The 16,806-nt window shown below is 53.0% G+C and overlaps 1 pseudogene; it reads left to right on the top strand.

Annotated features, from left to right (window-relative positions):
* Positions 1–501: 501 nt before the first annotated feature.
* On the top strand, positions 502–1,079 carry LOC127042029 (fibrinogen-like protein 1-like protein; annotated as a pseudogene).
* The last annotated feature ends 15,727 nt before the right edge of the window (positions 1,080–16,806 follow it).

Here is a 16,806-nt window from a genome sequence, read left to right as displayed (position 1 = left end):
TGCCACGCTCAGGGGAAGAGGTGCGGGAGGGGGAAGCTTGGTTGCCAGCAAAGCCTGCCCTGCTGCAGCAGGAGCTCACAGGCCCAAGCTTCTGCCCACTACTCCCACAGGAGAGAGTGGTGGGCGAGGGGCGGAGAAGAGCGGGCTGGGCCGGGGCCCCTTTGGACTGTGCTTGGGGCAGCAAAATTCCCAAAGCTGCCCCTGGTGGGCCCGGTGTCACGGCAAATCCAGTACTGATGCAAAGTAGCTAGTTAGAGAATAAACTGTCCAGGAGCAGGTGGCAGAACCTATTTCCAGGGCTGTGACAGCAGGTTCGGGCTCTGTCTATATCCATTGTTGAAGCCTCTTTGACAATGGGCTGGCAAAGCATGCGGGGTGTCAGTGCAGACACTGCTGTCCGTGGCACACCAGAGGGGCCCTTTTTCTCTGACCCAGGGTGGGAAGAGCTGAGCAGGGTTCTGTTCCACGGGGTTTAGTGAAAGCGAGCTCTCTCATGCACAGTCTGGCCCAAGGACTGTGGTGAGATAACCTGGAACAGGGTCAGTGGTGTCTTCGTGATCCAGCCCACAGGACTGCAGCAGATTGTCATTTACTGTGACTTGAACAGCACCAGCAAGGACTGGATGGTGCTTCAGTGGAACTAGCACGACACGCAGATCACCTGGGCCGAGTCCTGGAGCACCTACAAGTACGGCTTTGGCAATGTGCAGGATGACTACTGGCTGGGGACGGAGTACATCTATCAGATCGCCAAGCAGGTCTACCAGGTCAGGACTGTCATCCACGATTCATCTGGCACCATGAAATATGCAGACTACAACGTCTTCAGTCTGGAAGATGAGTCCAGTGGCTACAGACTGAGGCTGGGCTCTTACACTGGGACTGCAGGGGACGCCATGGCCCCAAACAATCCTAACTCCATGCAGGACAACATGAAGTTCTCCACTAAAGACCTGGATCAGGACACTTACAGCGGGAACTGTGCGTCTAGCTATGGTGGGGGCTGGGGGCACTCAGCTTGTTATTCTGTTGGACTGAACATCAAAGGGAACATCACGTGGGGTAAGAACAGCAAATAATCCTGTGGCACCTTATAGACTAACAGACGTTTTGGAGCATGAGCTTTCATGGGTGAATACCCACTTCATCGGATGCATGCACTTGCCTGCTTCAATATACGGTATATTTTGTTGTGCCTCTTGTGACAAAGTGGGAATGTTCTTAATGTTGTCTCTGAATACTGTGTGGGTGCCTCAGTTTCCCTGCAAGGTGCCAGCTGAAGGTGTTGGGGACAGAGAGATCAGGTGGCCTCCTAATGCCTGGAAAAGAGACACAGGCCAAAGGAGGGAGTGTCAGTGCCTGTGTGGACTTCCGGGAAGTGCATGGTGTGGAAGGGGATGCTGGGATGCTTTGGAACTACTCCATACAAAATCAGTCAGGACTGTGGGGGAGCCTCCTCTCTCTGAGCAGACTGTCTCAGGGCAAGAAGCTTACACCCGCCTGGGTCTGACCTCGGAGCATTCAGCATGCTCTTCCACACTGTACACTTTCCGCAGCGAGTCTGCCCAGGCAGGTCCTGGGGCAACCAGAGGTCCCTGCACCCCAACTCTCAGCCAGCCAGTAAAAGAGAACGTTTATTAGAAGACAGGAACACGGTCCAAAACAGAGTTTGTAGGTACAGAAAACAGGACCCCTCTCAGTCAGGTCCATCTTGGGAGGTGGGGAGCCTAGACCCAAGTTCTGGGCCTCTCCCCATTTCCCCAGCCAGCTCCAAACTGACACTCCCTCCTCTGGCCTTTGTGTCTCTTCTTGAGAAGGAGGCCATCTGATCTCTTTGTCCCCAACACCTTCAGTTGGCACCTTGCAGGGGAAACTGAGGCACCCACACAGTATTCAGAGAAAACATTAAGAACCCTCCCACTTTGTCACAAGAGGCGCAACAAAATATAATACCGTATATTGAAGCAGGCAAGTGCTGCTTCTGACTCTCCACTTTTAATTGACTCTTGTAATCTTGTGGTGCCGACGCGTTGTAGCTTCATTTTATATCGGCTTACAGGGTGAAAGTGGGGGGGCACCACCATTTTGGGCACCACCAAAAATTATACAAACCTGCCGCCTATATACATTCTATGTAAGCTATCTAGGCTTTTCTCTGTTCCCCTCTCACTCTCACTTGGATTCCTTCCTTCCTTCCCTATTTGAATGGGCCTTTTAGACAGTCAAAATTCCCCCTCTCTTTTAAATATATATACATACTGCTCCTTTGCTCCCTGTATCTTCCGTTCTAGGGGCCACCCAAGCCCCCAACTTTCCCCACACACATGCAGGGCTGCTCCCAGCCACGAGTCCCTTTTTGGCAAAACTGGGCATTAGTCCTGTTTGCTCTTGCCAACTGATGATGGACAAATGCCCAGTTTTTCCAAAAAAGTCGGGAGGTCTGGGGCAGGGCTTAAAAAGGGGACTGTCTTGGCCAAAACAAGATGTGTGGTCACCCTAGACCGTAGTAAAAGCCTCCCAGGCAGTTGTGGGGAGCCCTGGACCCTCCACCTGTCCTGGCCGAGGAGACAGGGTGCCCAAGAGCAGCCCCTGACCCGTGTCCCTACCCCCAGGGTGCGCCATCAAGGACAGGTGGCGAGTCCAGGGCTCCCCACAACAGGCCAGACTCCCTGAGCAGCTCTTACCACTGCCTGATTTCTGGCCAGGCCAGGAGGCAGGGCCATGAGGGAAGGGGAGGAGCAAGGGGTGGGGCCCTGTGGTGTGTGTGTGGGGGTCTAGAGTTGACAACTTTTTAACTGCACAAAACTGAACACTGTTGCTCCACCCCCCTCCCCTGCTCCTTTCCCGAGGCCCTGCCCTGCTCACTCCATCCCCCTCCCTGTCACTCACTCTTCCCATCCTTACTCACTTGCTCATTTACACCAGGCTGGGGCAGGAGGTTGGGGTGTGGGACGGGCGTACTGGCTCTGGGCGGGGGGGGTGGGCTCTGGGGTGGGGCAGGGGTGAGGGTTTTGGGGTGCAGGAGGGGGTTCTGGGCAGGGGCCAAGGGGTTCAGAGTCTAGGAGGGGGTTCCGTGCTAGGGCAGGGGGGTTGGGCACAGGAGAGGGTTCAGGGTGCAGGCTCCAGGAAGGAGTTTTGGTTCAGGAGGCGGCTCAGGGCTGGGGAAGGGGGTTGGGGTGCAAGGGTTGGGGTGCAGGAGGGGGTGCACGCTTCGGGCAGCTATTACCTCAGGCAGCTCCCCGGAAGCGGCGACATGGCCCCCCTCTGGCTCCTAGGTGGAAGTGTGGCCAGGAGGCTCTGTGCACTTCCCCTACCCGCAGGCACCACTCCTGCAGCTCCCATTTGGCTGTGGTTCCCATCCAATGGGAGCTGGAAAGCTGGCTTTCGGGGCAGGGGCAGCATGTGGAGCCCCCCCGGCCACCCTTGTGCCTAGAAACAATAGAGGGGACATGTCGCCGCTTCTGAGGAGCCATGCAGAGCCAGGTAGCGAGCCTGGCTTAGCCCCGCTGAACCACGGAACGGACTTTTAAGAGCCTGGTCAGTGGAGCTGACTGGAGCTGCCAGAATCTCTTTTCGACCCGGTGTTCTGGTAAAAAAAACAGACTCCTGGCAACCGTAGGGACCGCCCCCCCCCGCAATGTTCTTTATGCCCAGGACCTCAATAAAACTTAATCTGCCTCTGTTCTCCAGCACCATTAAGATGGCAATTCTCAGCAGCACTTACTTTAATAATGCAACCAATCAGAAGGGAACTGTGACGTTGCACCCCATAATGCTTTATGGAACTATGCTTATGAGTGTAAATATGACATACGTGGAATATCTTTTATGTTAGATATGCCATGTAACATATCTTTTCAAAGGTTATGTTCTTCTGCATGTAGTCATCCTATTCACATGCGTGTATCTTTTTTTATCTGAAGTTATGATCGTTGGTTCTATGCTTGTATTTAAAGTGTTTGCTGTAGAAAGTGCTGAAGGCAGATTTGGTCAATATAGTATGAAGGGATGTATAAAGGAAACGGTAACAACCTTTATGTCTGCAGTAATATAAAATCTCTCTTGGACAGAGGTACAGAATCACTTAGCTGTAAGGGGTCAATCAATTCAATTAACCTAGTTGGCACCTGACCAGAAGGACCAATGGAGAAAGAAGATACTTTCAAATCTGGGGGGGAAGGTTTTGTTTGTGTTCTTTTCTGTGTGTTCCTCTTGAGACAAAGAGAGAGACCAAGCAGGTAAAGCAGCTCCTACAGAAATGATACATCTAAAATTACAAAAATTGTAAGTCATAGCAAGGAAATGCGTTAGATTATCTTTTGTTTTAGCTTTTGAATTTTCCCTATGCCAAGAAGGAGGTTCATTCCTGTTTTGTAATTTTGAAGCTCAAAAGACGGTTACTCACCTTTGTAACTGTTGTTCTTCGAGATGTGTTGCTCACATCCATTCCAGCTAGGTGTGCGCACCGCGCGTGCACGTTCGTCGGAAACTTTTTACCCTAGCAACTCCAGTGGGCCGGCAGGTCGCCCCCTGGAGTGGCGCCGCCATGGCGCTCGATATATACCCCTGCCGGCCCACCCGCTCCTCAGTTCCTTCTTGCCGGCTACTCCGACAGTGGGGAAGGAGGGCGGGTGTGGAATGGATGTGAGCAACACATCTCGAAGAACAACAGTTACAAAGGTGAGTAACCGTCTTTTCTTCTTCGAGTGATTGCTCACATCCATTCCAGTTAGGTGAATCCCAAGCCATACCTAGGCGGTGGGGTCGGAGTGAGAAGTCGCGGCATGGAGCACTGCAGATCCGAAGGCCACGTCCTCTCTTGACTGCTGGACCAGGGCGTAGTGGGAAGCAAAGGTGTGGACCGATGACCAGGTCGCTGCCCGACAGATTTCCTGGATGGGCACACGGGCGAGGAAAGCCAGCAACGACGCCTGCGCCCTGGTAGAATGCGCAGTCACACGGCCTGTAGGGACGTGGGCCAAGTCATAGCAGGTCCTGATACAGGACGTTACCCATGAGGATAACCTCTGGGAGGAGATAGGAAGCCCCTTCATGTGGTCCGCTACTGCCATGAAAAGCTGGGGGGATTTGCGGAATGGTTTGGTCCTCTCCACATAGAACGCGAGAGCCCTACGGACATCAAGCGAGTGGAGCTGCTGCTCCCTGCCTGAAGAGTGAGGTTTCGGGAAAAAAACCGGGAGGAATATCTCTTGGTTGATGTGGAAGGTCGAGACTACCTTGGGGAGAAAGGCAGGGTGTGGCCTCAGCTGCACCTTATCTTTGTGGAAGACTGTATACGGGGGGTCTACCACGAGAGCCCGGAGTTCCGACACCCGCCTAGCTGAGGTGATAGCTACTAGAAAGGCAGTCTTCCAAGAGAGATAGAGTAGGGAGCAAGTAGCTAACGGCTCAAAGGGGGGCCCCATGAGCCGAGACAACACTAGGTTAAGATCCCAGGTTGGAGCAGGGAGTCGGACGTTAGGGTATAAACGTTCCAGCCCTTTCAGGAATCTAGACACTGTCGGGTGAGAAAAAACGGAGCGGCCATCCCCACCGGGGTGAAAGGTGGAGATAGCTGCCAGGTGGACCCGCAACGACGATATCGCCAGACCCTGTTGTTTGAGGGACCAAACATAGTCTAAGATATTGGCCACCGAAACTTCCATAGGGCGGAGACCTTTCTCCACGCACCAACAGGAGAAACGCTTCCACTTGGCCGAGTATGTCGCTCTAGTGGAAGGCTTCCTGCTGCCCAAAAGTACCTCCCGTACCGGGGTGGAGCAGCGCAGTTCAGAACCGGTCAGCCACGCAGGAACCACGCCGCTAGTTGCAGCGACTGCAGGTCCGGGTGACAGAGAGTCCCGTGTTCCTGGGTAATCAGGTCCGGGTGAAGGGGCAGGGGAACTGGGTCGGCTATGGCCAGGTCCAGCAGCATGGGGTACCAATGTTGCCTGGGCCACGCCGGGGCTACCATGATCATGCGAGCCCTGTCCCTGCGCACCTTCAGAAGGACCCTGTGGACCAGTGGGAACGGGGGAAACGCGTAGTACAAGTGGGTCGTCCACGGAATAAGGAAGGCATCCGCTATAGACCCGGGCTCCCTGCCCTGAAAGGAGCAGAACGCCTGGCACTTCTTGTTCCCCCCGGAAGCGAAGAGGTCCACACGGGGATAACCCCACCTCTGGAAGATTGAGAGGGCGACGTCCGGGCGAAGGGACCACTCGTGTGATAGGAAGGATCTGCTCAGGTGATCCGCCAGCGTGTTCCGTACTCCGGGGAGGAAGGAAGCCGTGAGGTGAATGGAGTGGGCTACATAAAAGTCCCAGAGTCGCATCGCCTCGTGACATAGGGGAGAGGATCTGGTGCCGCCCTGCTTGTTGATATAGTACATGGTCGTCGTGTTGTCGGTAAACACCGCGACACAACGACCTTGAAGCTGGTGACAGAACGTTTGACAAGCAAGGCGGACCGCTCTCAACTCCCGCATGTTGATGTGCATCTTCACCTCCTGCGAGGACCACAGGCCCTGTGTTCTCAGGGTTCCCAGGTGGGCCCCCCAGCCGAGATCTGAGGCATCCGTTGTCAGGGACACCGAGGGCTGAGGAGGGTGGAAGGGGAGCCCCGCACACACTACGGACTGGTCTAGCCACCAGCCGAGAGAATCTAACACCCCCTGGGGGATTGTGATCAGCATGTCTAGCGGCTGCCTTGCCGGCCAGTAATGTTCGATGAGCCACAACTGGAGGGGCCTCATGCGGAGCCGAGCGTAACCGGTCACAAATGTGCATGCTGCCATGTGGCCTAACAGGGTTAGACATGTCCGTACTGATGTCAAGGGGGCTGCCCGCAATCGCTGAACGATCGCCGACAATGCCTGGAACCTCGGTAACGGCAGAAGAGCCCTGGCCACGGTGGAGTCCAGGACGGCCCCGATGAACTCCACCCTCTGCGTGGGGAGCAGGGTGGACTTGTCCATGTTGATCATGAGGCCCAAGGTAGCAAACAGGCCGGTGATCAAGCGGACGTGGTTGCAAACCTGTAGTTCCGACGTGCCCCAAATTAACCAATCGTCTAGGTAAGGGAACACGTGGATACGACTGCGCCGAAGATGTGCCACAACGACTGCCATGCATTTTGTAAATACCCTCGGGGCCGTAGAAAGGCCAAATGGGAGGACTGCAAATTGGTAGTGAAGGGGGCCCACCACGAATCGAAGGAAACGTCTGTGGTGTGGCCAAATGGCGATGTGAAAATAAGCGTCCTGCATGTCGAGGGCGGCGTACCAGTCTCCCGGATCCAGGGATGGGATAATGGTCCCCAGGGATACCATGCGGAACTTCAACTTCACCAGGTATTTGTTGAGCTCTCGCAGGTCGAGGATAGGCCTGAGGCCTCCCTTGGCCTTGGGGATCAGAAAGTAGCGGGAATAAAACCCCTTGCCTTTCTCGTTTTCCGGAACCGCCTCTATAGCTCCTTTGTTGAGAAGCGTCTGTACCTCCTGTCAAAGGAATTGCTCGTGAGAGGGGTCCCTGAAGAGGGACGAGGAAGGGGGGCGGGAAGGAGGAAACGATGTAAACTGCAGGCGGTATCCCGTCTGCACCGTACGCAAGACCCAGCGGTCCGATGTTATTTGGGTCCACGCCGGAAGGAAAAACGAAAGGCGGTTGGAAAACGGGGGGGAAGGATCCATGGGGGAAACTGTTACTGCGCCCTCGGGCGCACCTTCAAAACGAAGGCTTGGGTCCAGGCGGGGGCTTAGAGGAGCTTTGATTCTGCCCCCCTTGGTTCCCCGAATGCCTACGCCTTCCATTCCTGCCACGGCGCCTATTGAGGTCCTGCCGTTGGCGGAACTGGGGGTATGGGCCTGCGCTGCTGTTGCTGCTGTGGCCGGAAGGGTCTGCGCTGCGTTCCCGGCGTGTGCATCCCTAGGGAGCGCATAATGACCCGATTGTCTTTGAGACTCTTAAGTCTGGGGTCTGTCTTTTCCAAAAACAGGCCCTGGCCTTCGAACGGGAGGTCCTGGATGGTATGTTGGAGCTCCGGTGGAAGGCCAGAGACCTGCAGCCAGGAGATACGGCGCATCGTTACCCCCGAGGCGAGGGTGCGGGCAGCCGAGTCTGCAGCGTCTAAAGAAGCTTGCAACGAGGTTCGTGCAACCTTCTTGCCCTCGTCTAGAATGGCCGCAAATTCTTGGCGGGCGTCTTGTGGCAGCAGCTCTTTGAATTTGTCCGCTGCCACCCACGAGTTAAACGCGTATCTGCTGAGCAGGGCTTGTTGGTTCGAAACCCTGAGCTGCAGGGCCCCAGCCGAGTAGACTTTGCGTCCAAGGAGGTCCATACGTCTGGCCTTCCTGGATTTGGGGGCTGGAGCTTCCTGCCCATGACGCTCCCTGTCGTTCACCGACTGCACCACCAGGGAACACGGTGTCGGGTGGACGTGGAGGTACTCGTAGCCTTTGGAGGGGGCCATGTACTTCCTCTCGACGCCCCTCGCCGTAGGGGGGATGGAGGCCGGTGACTGCCAGATTGTATTGGCGTTGGCCTGGATCGTCCTAATGAAGGCTAGGGCGACCCTGGTGGGAGCATCCGACGAGAGGATGGTGACGATAGGGTCCTCGATCTCAGAGACCTCCTCAGCTTGCAGGCTCAGATTCTGAGCTACTCGCCTAAGGAGGTCTTGGTGCGCCCTGAGATCCAGCGGGGGAGGGCTACTGGAGGAGGTGCCAGCCACCGCTTCATCAGGGGAGGAGGATGAGGAGACCCCCGGCAAGAAAGTGTCCAATGGGGGGTCTCCCTCGGCCCTCGCCTCTGTCTTAGGAGCCAGAGCGGAGTCTTGCTGCTTGGATCCTTCCTCTCTATCCGGGGAGGGAGGGGGGCGAGACAACGAAGCTTCGGGCACCCTGTGCTCCGCCGTCGCAGGCCTAGCAGGAAGCTGTTGGGGGCCCTGGGCTTGATGGTATGCCCAGGGGGTCCAAAACCCCCACTGCTGCGGACCCTGGTCCTGTTGCGGAGGGTCTTGAAATAACGCCGCCTGCCTGTCGGTGCCCAGCGCATACACGCTGTCTGTGTGTGAAGACACCGACGGCTGCCTAGAAGGCCATGGCGGGGCCGACCCCGGCTGGTAAGGGTCTGCGCGGGTCGGCACCGAAGATCTTCTCGGTGCCGGGGATCGGTACCGAGAGTCATAGCGCTGCCGGGATCGGGACCGGGTTCTGTCTCGGTGCCGGGATCTGGACCGGTACCGGCCGCTGCTTCGGTGCCGGGATCGGGACCGGGACCTGCCACCGACGCGGTGCCGGGAGGTCGACCGGGACCGGGACCTGCCACCAGCTCGGTGCCGGGAGGTCGACCGGTGCGGCGAGTGACGGCGGGACTGGCTCCTGGAGTCACGGTGCCGGTATCGGCGGCTGGAGTCAGACCGCGACCGTCTGGAGGTCGATCGGTGCCGCGAGTGCGACCGGTACCGCCGAGGGGAGCGGTGCCGGGACTGCGAGCGGCGGTGGGATCTTGATCGACCGTGGCGTCGGGACCTGGATCACGAGCGCGAGTCCCGAGACGGTGCCGACATCATGGGCTTGCCTCTAGATGCGACCCGCACCGGAGGTACCGGGGGTGGCAGCTGAGTAGACTCAGTTAAGGCGATAAGGTCCCGTGCCGAGGCGAAGGTCTCCGGCGTGGATGGGACCAATAGCTCAACCCCAGATCTTATGGGGGAGCTTGGCGGCTCCGGACTCGACAGACCCGCCGGGCCCGGAGTCGACGGTGCCGGTGGCATCGCGGCCGATGTCGATGCCGGGCGCTCCAATCGGGTCTGCCTGGCTGGAGTAGTAGACGCTGACGGTCTCGCCTCTGCACCCGGTGCCGGAGAAGGTCGGTGCCGGGGAGTCTTCCCGGTGCCGGAGCGATCCGGTGCCGGCGCCGAGATCACGGCCTGTGAAGCTGCCGGGTCAAGTGCCGCCTCCATGAGGAGAGTCCTGAGTCTTTGGTCTCTCTCCTTCTTTGTCCTGGGCTTAAAAGCCTTGCAGATGCGGCACTTGTCCGACCTGTGCGATTCCCCCAGGCACTTCAGACACGCGTCGTGGGGGTCGCTGGTAGGCATAGGCTTCTTACAGGCCGCACGCTGCTTAAAGCCCGGCGAACCAGGCATGAGTCCGGTGCTGGGTGCCGGGAAGGGCTACAGCCCCCGGCGAACAACTATCTACAATACTATTTACACCTAATTACTTAACTAACTACACTTAACGATCTAACTAACAACTGTAACAATAACGATAGTTAACAAGGAGAGCTAGGGACGTGGAGGACAGCTATGCCGCGCTCCACAGTTCCAACGACCGACACGGCGGTAAGAAGGAACTGAGGAGCGGGTGGGCCGGCAAGGGTATATATCGAGCGCCATGGCGGCTCCACTCCAGGGGGCGACCTGCCGGCCCACTGGAGTTGCTAGGGTAAAAAGTTTCCGACGAACGTGCACGCGCGGCGCGCACACCTAACTGGAATGGATGTGAGCAATCACTCGAAGAAGAACTTGAAAGTTATTTCAATTTATTCATCACAGCTACTAAGGGTCAAAGATCAACTGCATGACAGCAGCCAGTAGACTTTATATCTATGCTATGTATGCTTAGGACACAAGCTTATTCTTGGTGGCCCACATATAATGCAGGGTACTTGGAACCCCATATTCTTCTGCTCCACAGAGAAAGGTTTCCTCCAAGATGCTAAAATCCAAAGATTTTTGTCTGAAACATCCTCTTTGCCCAATACATTTAAAAGAGTTAAAAGAAACAGTTCCCAAGAAAAATTAAGCCATGTATTTTGGCAGCTCAGTTATCTCTTCCTATACACACTTTAGTGCTCCATCCTGAGCCACTCCACCTGCCTGACAGGGCAACACTTTTACACCTACCTTGTGGCTCATGATCTGTAGGAAGGAAAAAACAAAAAGGGGCAGAGAGTTAGATTCTCTCCTGTCTTCACTGCAATTCATACAATTTGAATGTATCACTCATCTAAAAAATCCTTCCTCACATAATTATAAATCTAAATAAGACAGAATTTAAAGGACTGCGCACACACTCCAGAGACAACCTGAATCTCAGATCTGGTTGCCCACCAGAAAATATGGTTGCTGCTTTTAAAAAAAGCCAAAAAGGAGATGCCTAATAAAACTGACACACATGGGCCGTGTCCCTCTCTAAAGTGTGAGTTGCAGTTCTGACCAGCACCAGTATTTCACAGGTGCCTTTGACAAACTGGTCGGTCTGGCCTAGGACACCCCAGCAAGGGCGCTGTATGTCCTAACCCACCTGCCCCCGGGGCACATGCACCAGCCAAAGGACGTTGTGGGGGGGGCACGGACCATGGCCTGGGGGGGTGGCGCACGGCGAGGCTGAGGCGCTGGCAGCCAAGGACCCGGGCACTCCGGCATCCCCACTCGTGTGGGCCGTTCCCGCCACACCACGAGCCGGGGCGCTGGGCAACACGATCCCTCCAGCCCTGCGCCGGCTCGCAGCACCCCCGCACAGCCGGGACCAGGTGGGGCACGGCAGCCGGTGTCAGCCTTGGCACGTGGGGCTGCTCCCCCCAACCACCTGCCCCTAGTGAGAGAGCCCCCCGCCCCTCCCCCAGTGGCCGGGTCTCCCCCGACCCGGCCGGGGGCACCTGAGGAAAGGGGGAGGAAGCTCCTAGCCACGCCGTGCTGAGAGGAATCGCGTGCCAGCCGTTACCCATCAGGCTTTGCGCTGAACCAGCACATGCCCTTAGTGTGAAGGCTGCTCCCCCCACCGCCGCCACTGTGAGACCACAGCGAGGCTGTAACTCCCCTCCCCCACCCTCTTCAGGCACCATAAGGAGGCTCCGCAAGTCACCCCTCCCAGCTGAAGGGGCGGGGCTAGCCGGGTGTGTGTCTCAGGAGAGGGCAGAGACAGAAAGATCCAAGCATACACATTCCTCAGCCTGTCTACAAGCATCTGGCTAGAAAACCCATTTTTATATAGTTAACTGTCCCACTTCACATTCCGCAGAAAACCTATTCTCATGGTCTACTCACCAGGAGTTGTGCCAACAGCCCCTGGGGTGTAAGGAGTTTCACTAGGGAAAGAAAGAGAATATCATTAATTTTGCCAGGCTTTCAGAGAGTCCTGTTGATGTTATTCACCTAGCCATTTCCAACGTGCCCACCAATGTTGAATGCAGCTGATCATAACTTGCATTTCCATAGTGCTTTCAGTCTGAGCTTCTCAAAATGCTTTACAGACATGAATGAATTCTGCCTTACAGCACACCTCTATCAGGTTGGCATTAATTACTCCTTCATTCCACAAGTGGGGAAGCTGAGAGAGAAAGATCAAGTGATTTCCCCAAGGTCAAATCAGAATTTTGGTGGCAATCTGGAAACAGAACCCACATTTCCTAGCTCCCTCCCATGGCCATGTTGTAATCACAAAACCATCCCTCATTCATTTTAGCCTCCTGATTGCAGATGAGAGAACTGGAGCAGACTGAACCTGTCCATTTCACAGTGTGCCTGGAGAGAATAAATGAAAGAGTTTCTCTTATAAACCTGCTCCACCGTAGTCAAGGCAAGCAGCTTCTTCTCCTTCCTGCTGCTTTTTCTCAGCCAGTTCCCTAAGGCATCTGCAGAGAGGCTTCAGAGTACCAGTGTACTGAGCTGGCACCACATATTCTAGAAGCTTTGGCCATAACATCTGCAGAGAAGAGCGAGACTGTTCAGTACACAGCTATTTCCATTCCCCCACCTCCAGTATCCTGCTGTCTGAATCTCTCCCTCTCATGTAGCTTCTCCTTTTATTCATCACTGACCCTTCTCTTACCTATCACCTCATCTCTCTCTCTCCCCATCATCTCACTCTACTTGTTCGGTGCCCCCTCACTCTGTCTTTTAAATATACTGCCTTGTCTGGTGAGCAATTTGGCTTTCACCCAGAGATGAATCCTCCTTCCCTGCATTACAGCACTATGGAGCTATTTAGATAGCACCATCAACTCACCCAGAACTTTACAGACCTAGATAAGTCCCACAGTCCCAGCCCTAAGATCTGTTCAAATCCAGGATCACCAAATCTAAATGTCAGAAGTATTCATGGAGGATCTAAGGGGGAGTTGCACTCAGACAGTGGAAAGAATGAAGAGAAGATCTCTGCAACATGATTCCTTCCAGTTAAATTGCTTTCTATCTTTTCTCTAATGTGAACCACTTACTCCATGATGAAGGAGTCACATCATCCCTGACATGAATTTGACATTCTGTTCCTCCATTGTGCTGACTGTGCAAAAAGCTTCCTTGTGGAGAGGTCCAAGGAACATAAGGAAAAATGTCCCTATTTCAAGAAGCAGTAGCAACAGGTCACTTACTTAGGTCATTTCAGTGACTGAGGTGTCCAGACATTGCAGGATGTTAAAGCACAGGGTTTGGATAGTCCTTTCTTCCTGAATAGCCTGGGTGAGAACTGCTGTACTCTGTTGTGAGATAGTTATATAGAACTCAGTAGCTAGAAGCAAGACATTGGCTAGAGAATCAGTGTCCTTCTTTTACAAATCCATCTTGAAGACTGACCTATGCCTGCTTTTATATTGCAGTGGAAGTGCACAACCATCTGAAGAGAAGAGAATAATGGAAACTCCTAACTGGTGGGTCAGATCCCAGGCTTAGGAAAACCCTCAAGTGAAGGGAATGATTCACTGAACACAAAAGAGTTTCCCCAACAGGGTTAATTTTCTTTAAATTTGAAAAACTGTTTCATCTTTTTATCTCAGAGGAAAAGAATTCAGACTCTGCCCAGTGGAAATCAATATGCAGAACCAGGGGGATCCACTCTGTTTGTTCTGATGCCCCAACCAGCTTGGTCATTTCGTGTGTAGTGAGTGCGATTCTATCAATGGGCCTAATTCTCCTCTTACTTACACCGGATTAAATATTGATTGACTCTACTGATTTCAGTGTAAAGGAGAGCAAAACTGGCCCAATGAGAAAAAGCAGCCTTCCTTAAGATGGGTGTGTGTGTGTGTGTGTGTGTGTGTGTGTGTGTGTGTGTGTGTGTGTGTGTGTGTGTGTGAAAAAAAGGCCCTTGGAGAGTATTGCCACAAGCTCCAGCTTTGTAGAAAAGGGGCCAAGCAGAGCTAAGATCTTCAACAATTTACTGTAAAGTTGAACTGTTTCTGTTTATACAGATCATGGATCCAGTCATGGAGCACAAAGTGTCTGGAGCCCCTGGCTGTGTCCATGGGCAGAAATACAGATAGAAGATATTTTTAATCTAGTACATGTAGAGTAGAGTATGTAGTGAGGGAAATATGAGGCAGGCTTTTCCAGGCTCCTGACAGTCTGTGATGCAGCTTGCATAACCTCGGTGTTTTGCTGATAGTTTATGTTTGCTTCAACAGCCACAGAATGGGGCATCATTATGTTCTCTGGAGAGTCTATTTCAAACAAAGAGATGTGCTTCCCTGTACAAGAACATTTCACTAAAAAATGGTGTTTTCAGAATTTTCAATAACTTATCAGAGTAACCTAGATGACTCTGTTCGATGTAAATACCCAGTGTGAGAGTCTGATCTCTGTTACACTAGTATAAATCCAGAGTAACGCCACTAAAGTCAGTGGAGTTACATTGACTTTACACCAATATAACTGATCAGATTCTGGCTCTAATCATTCAGTCCAGTTGTCCTTGAGTCAAAACTCCCACTGAAGGCAAGGGGAGCAGTCAGCATGCAAGAATGGTAGGACCGAGTCCTAAGTGTTAAGAACTCTCCTTACCAGTTTGCTGGTGGACACACTGAACTCCCTGAAAACATGTGCTACCATATCCCATGCTGCACAATTCTCCACACTTTCTGAGCTCAGCAGCCTCTGGATGAAATGAAGAACTGCTGTCCTCACCTGCAAGCATAGAGATGACACACATGAGTTATTGTTATCCCTTCTGCCTGAAATAGGAGATAGGATATGAGAGTCCTTATGCTTTTGATTTGATCTCCTTGGCTTATAAACACAGTTTATAACAATTTAACACAGGCAGGAGAATGACATGCCCTCTCTAGTCTGCAGTCTCTCATCTGAATCTGAATGAAAGCTCCACCCAGATGTCCATTCATCCCATATCATTGAAAAAAATTGAAATATTTCACTGCTCTACACACAATCTTACCATAGCATTCTGATCACCCAGAGAGGATTTCACTGCCTTCACAATCAGACACGTTTTCAGTCTTGTCTCGGGCACTGAAAGATAAGGAGAGGTGTACAGTAGTACTTTGTCCCACACACTCATTTTCCACATTGGAATTAATCCTGGATTTCAAAAGGCCCTATTTAAGAATAGTACCAAGCTTCTCTCATACACAGAATCAGTGAGGAAAACATAGGACCAGACTCTGGTCTCAGTTACACCAGTGTAAATCTAAAGTAATTCCATTTCAATAAATAGTGCCATCATACTTCCATGATGGAAATAGTATAAAAGAATTAGATAGGCTGAGGTCAATCTGTGTTTACACAGTATAACAGAACTCAGAGCCTAGTATATAGTGTCTAATACTGATGATTATCGAGTCAGGAGGACTATTTTATTTTTGATTATTGTTAACGTGCAGTAGCCCCAAGTCAACTGCTGTATCTGAAGTTGAAAAATATCTTGGGCTACATTCAGCACTTAGTTGAACCTGTTGATTTCTGTGTGGCCATAGGGGGGGAACTTAGGGCAGCATTTTGCCCCTTAGTGGATATCCAGACCACTAGTGACTGTGTGTTATAGAGATTCTGTGCCCCATTTGCAGAGGCGATGAGTCTGTTACAGCCCTGCCGTGCTTACAACGCCTTGGTTCTTTAGCTCAATCTATAGTAGCTCATGCTTTTAGCTCTGGATCAGGGCTGGCTTTAGACTGATTCCCCTGATTCTCCCGAATCGGGCCCCGTGCCTGAGAGGGCCATGCACATAACAAGACCCCTCGCCCAGTGGGCTTTTAAATTTTTACTCACCCGGCAGCGCTCTGGGTCTTCAGCGGCACTTCAGCGGCGGGTCCTTCACTCGCTTTGGGTGGTCAGCGGCACTTTGGCAGTGGGTCCTTCACTCACTCCGGGTCTTTGGCAGCACGTGAAGGATCCGCTGCTGAAGTTCCATCGAAGACTCAGAATGAGTGAAAGACTCGTCATTGAAGTGCAGCCGAAGTCTCAGGGCACCGCCCGGTGAGCACAAGCCCCACAAATCAGGCCCCGCACTTCCTAAAGCTGGCCCTGCCCTGGACGTCCCCAACTCAACCCTCAGCATGTTGGCCAAGAGGGCAGCTGGCACAGTTGCTCCTGTATTACTTACAGTTAGCACCAACAATAGCTCTGAGCAGATTCAGAGATGCCACACGAACAGCCTCATTCTCAATCTCCAGCTGCGAGTGCAGAAATGCTATCAGATCATTAGGAGAAGAACCGGCTGCAAGGCAAGAAATCACATCCTCACTGATGCCAGAACTCTCATTCTTACCAGACCTTACAAAGGAAGTTACAAGGAAACCACTGTGTAACTCAGAGTCTCTTCCCCTTACCTAGCTGAACTGTACAATAGACCACCTCTACGTGATTTTTCGTGCTGAGCAGCTTAGCTTGAGAATAGATCTGTGGGAAGAAGGGAAATGGTCAAAGAAAAGCTAATCAGAAGCAAATGAAAAGATAATGTTCAATTAATTTCTAAGCTTCCACTTCCTACTTGTCCAGCTAGAGGTCTGAACCCCAGGTGGATGGTACTGAATGCACAGCAAGAATCAAACACAATGACCAATACATTAGATG

Source organism: Gopherus flavomarginatus, unplaced genomic scaffold, assembly GCF_025201925.1.
Source record: "Gopherus flavomarginatus isolate rGopFla2 unplaced genomic scaffold, rGopFla2.mat.asm mat_scaffold_177_arrow_ctg1, whole genome shotgun sequence".
Classification (NCBI taxonomy): Eukaryota; Metazoa; Chordata; order Testudines; family Testudinidae; genus Gopherus; species Gopherus flavomarginatus.
Note: the sequence above shows the minus strand (reverse complement) of the source record. Positions and strands in the feature narration are given on the sequence as shown.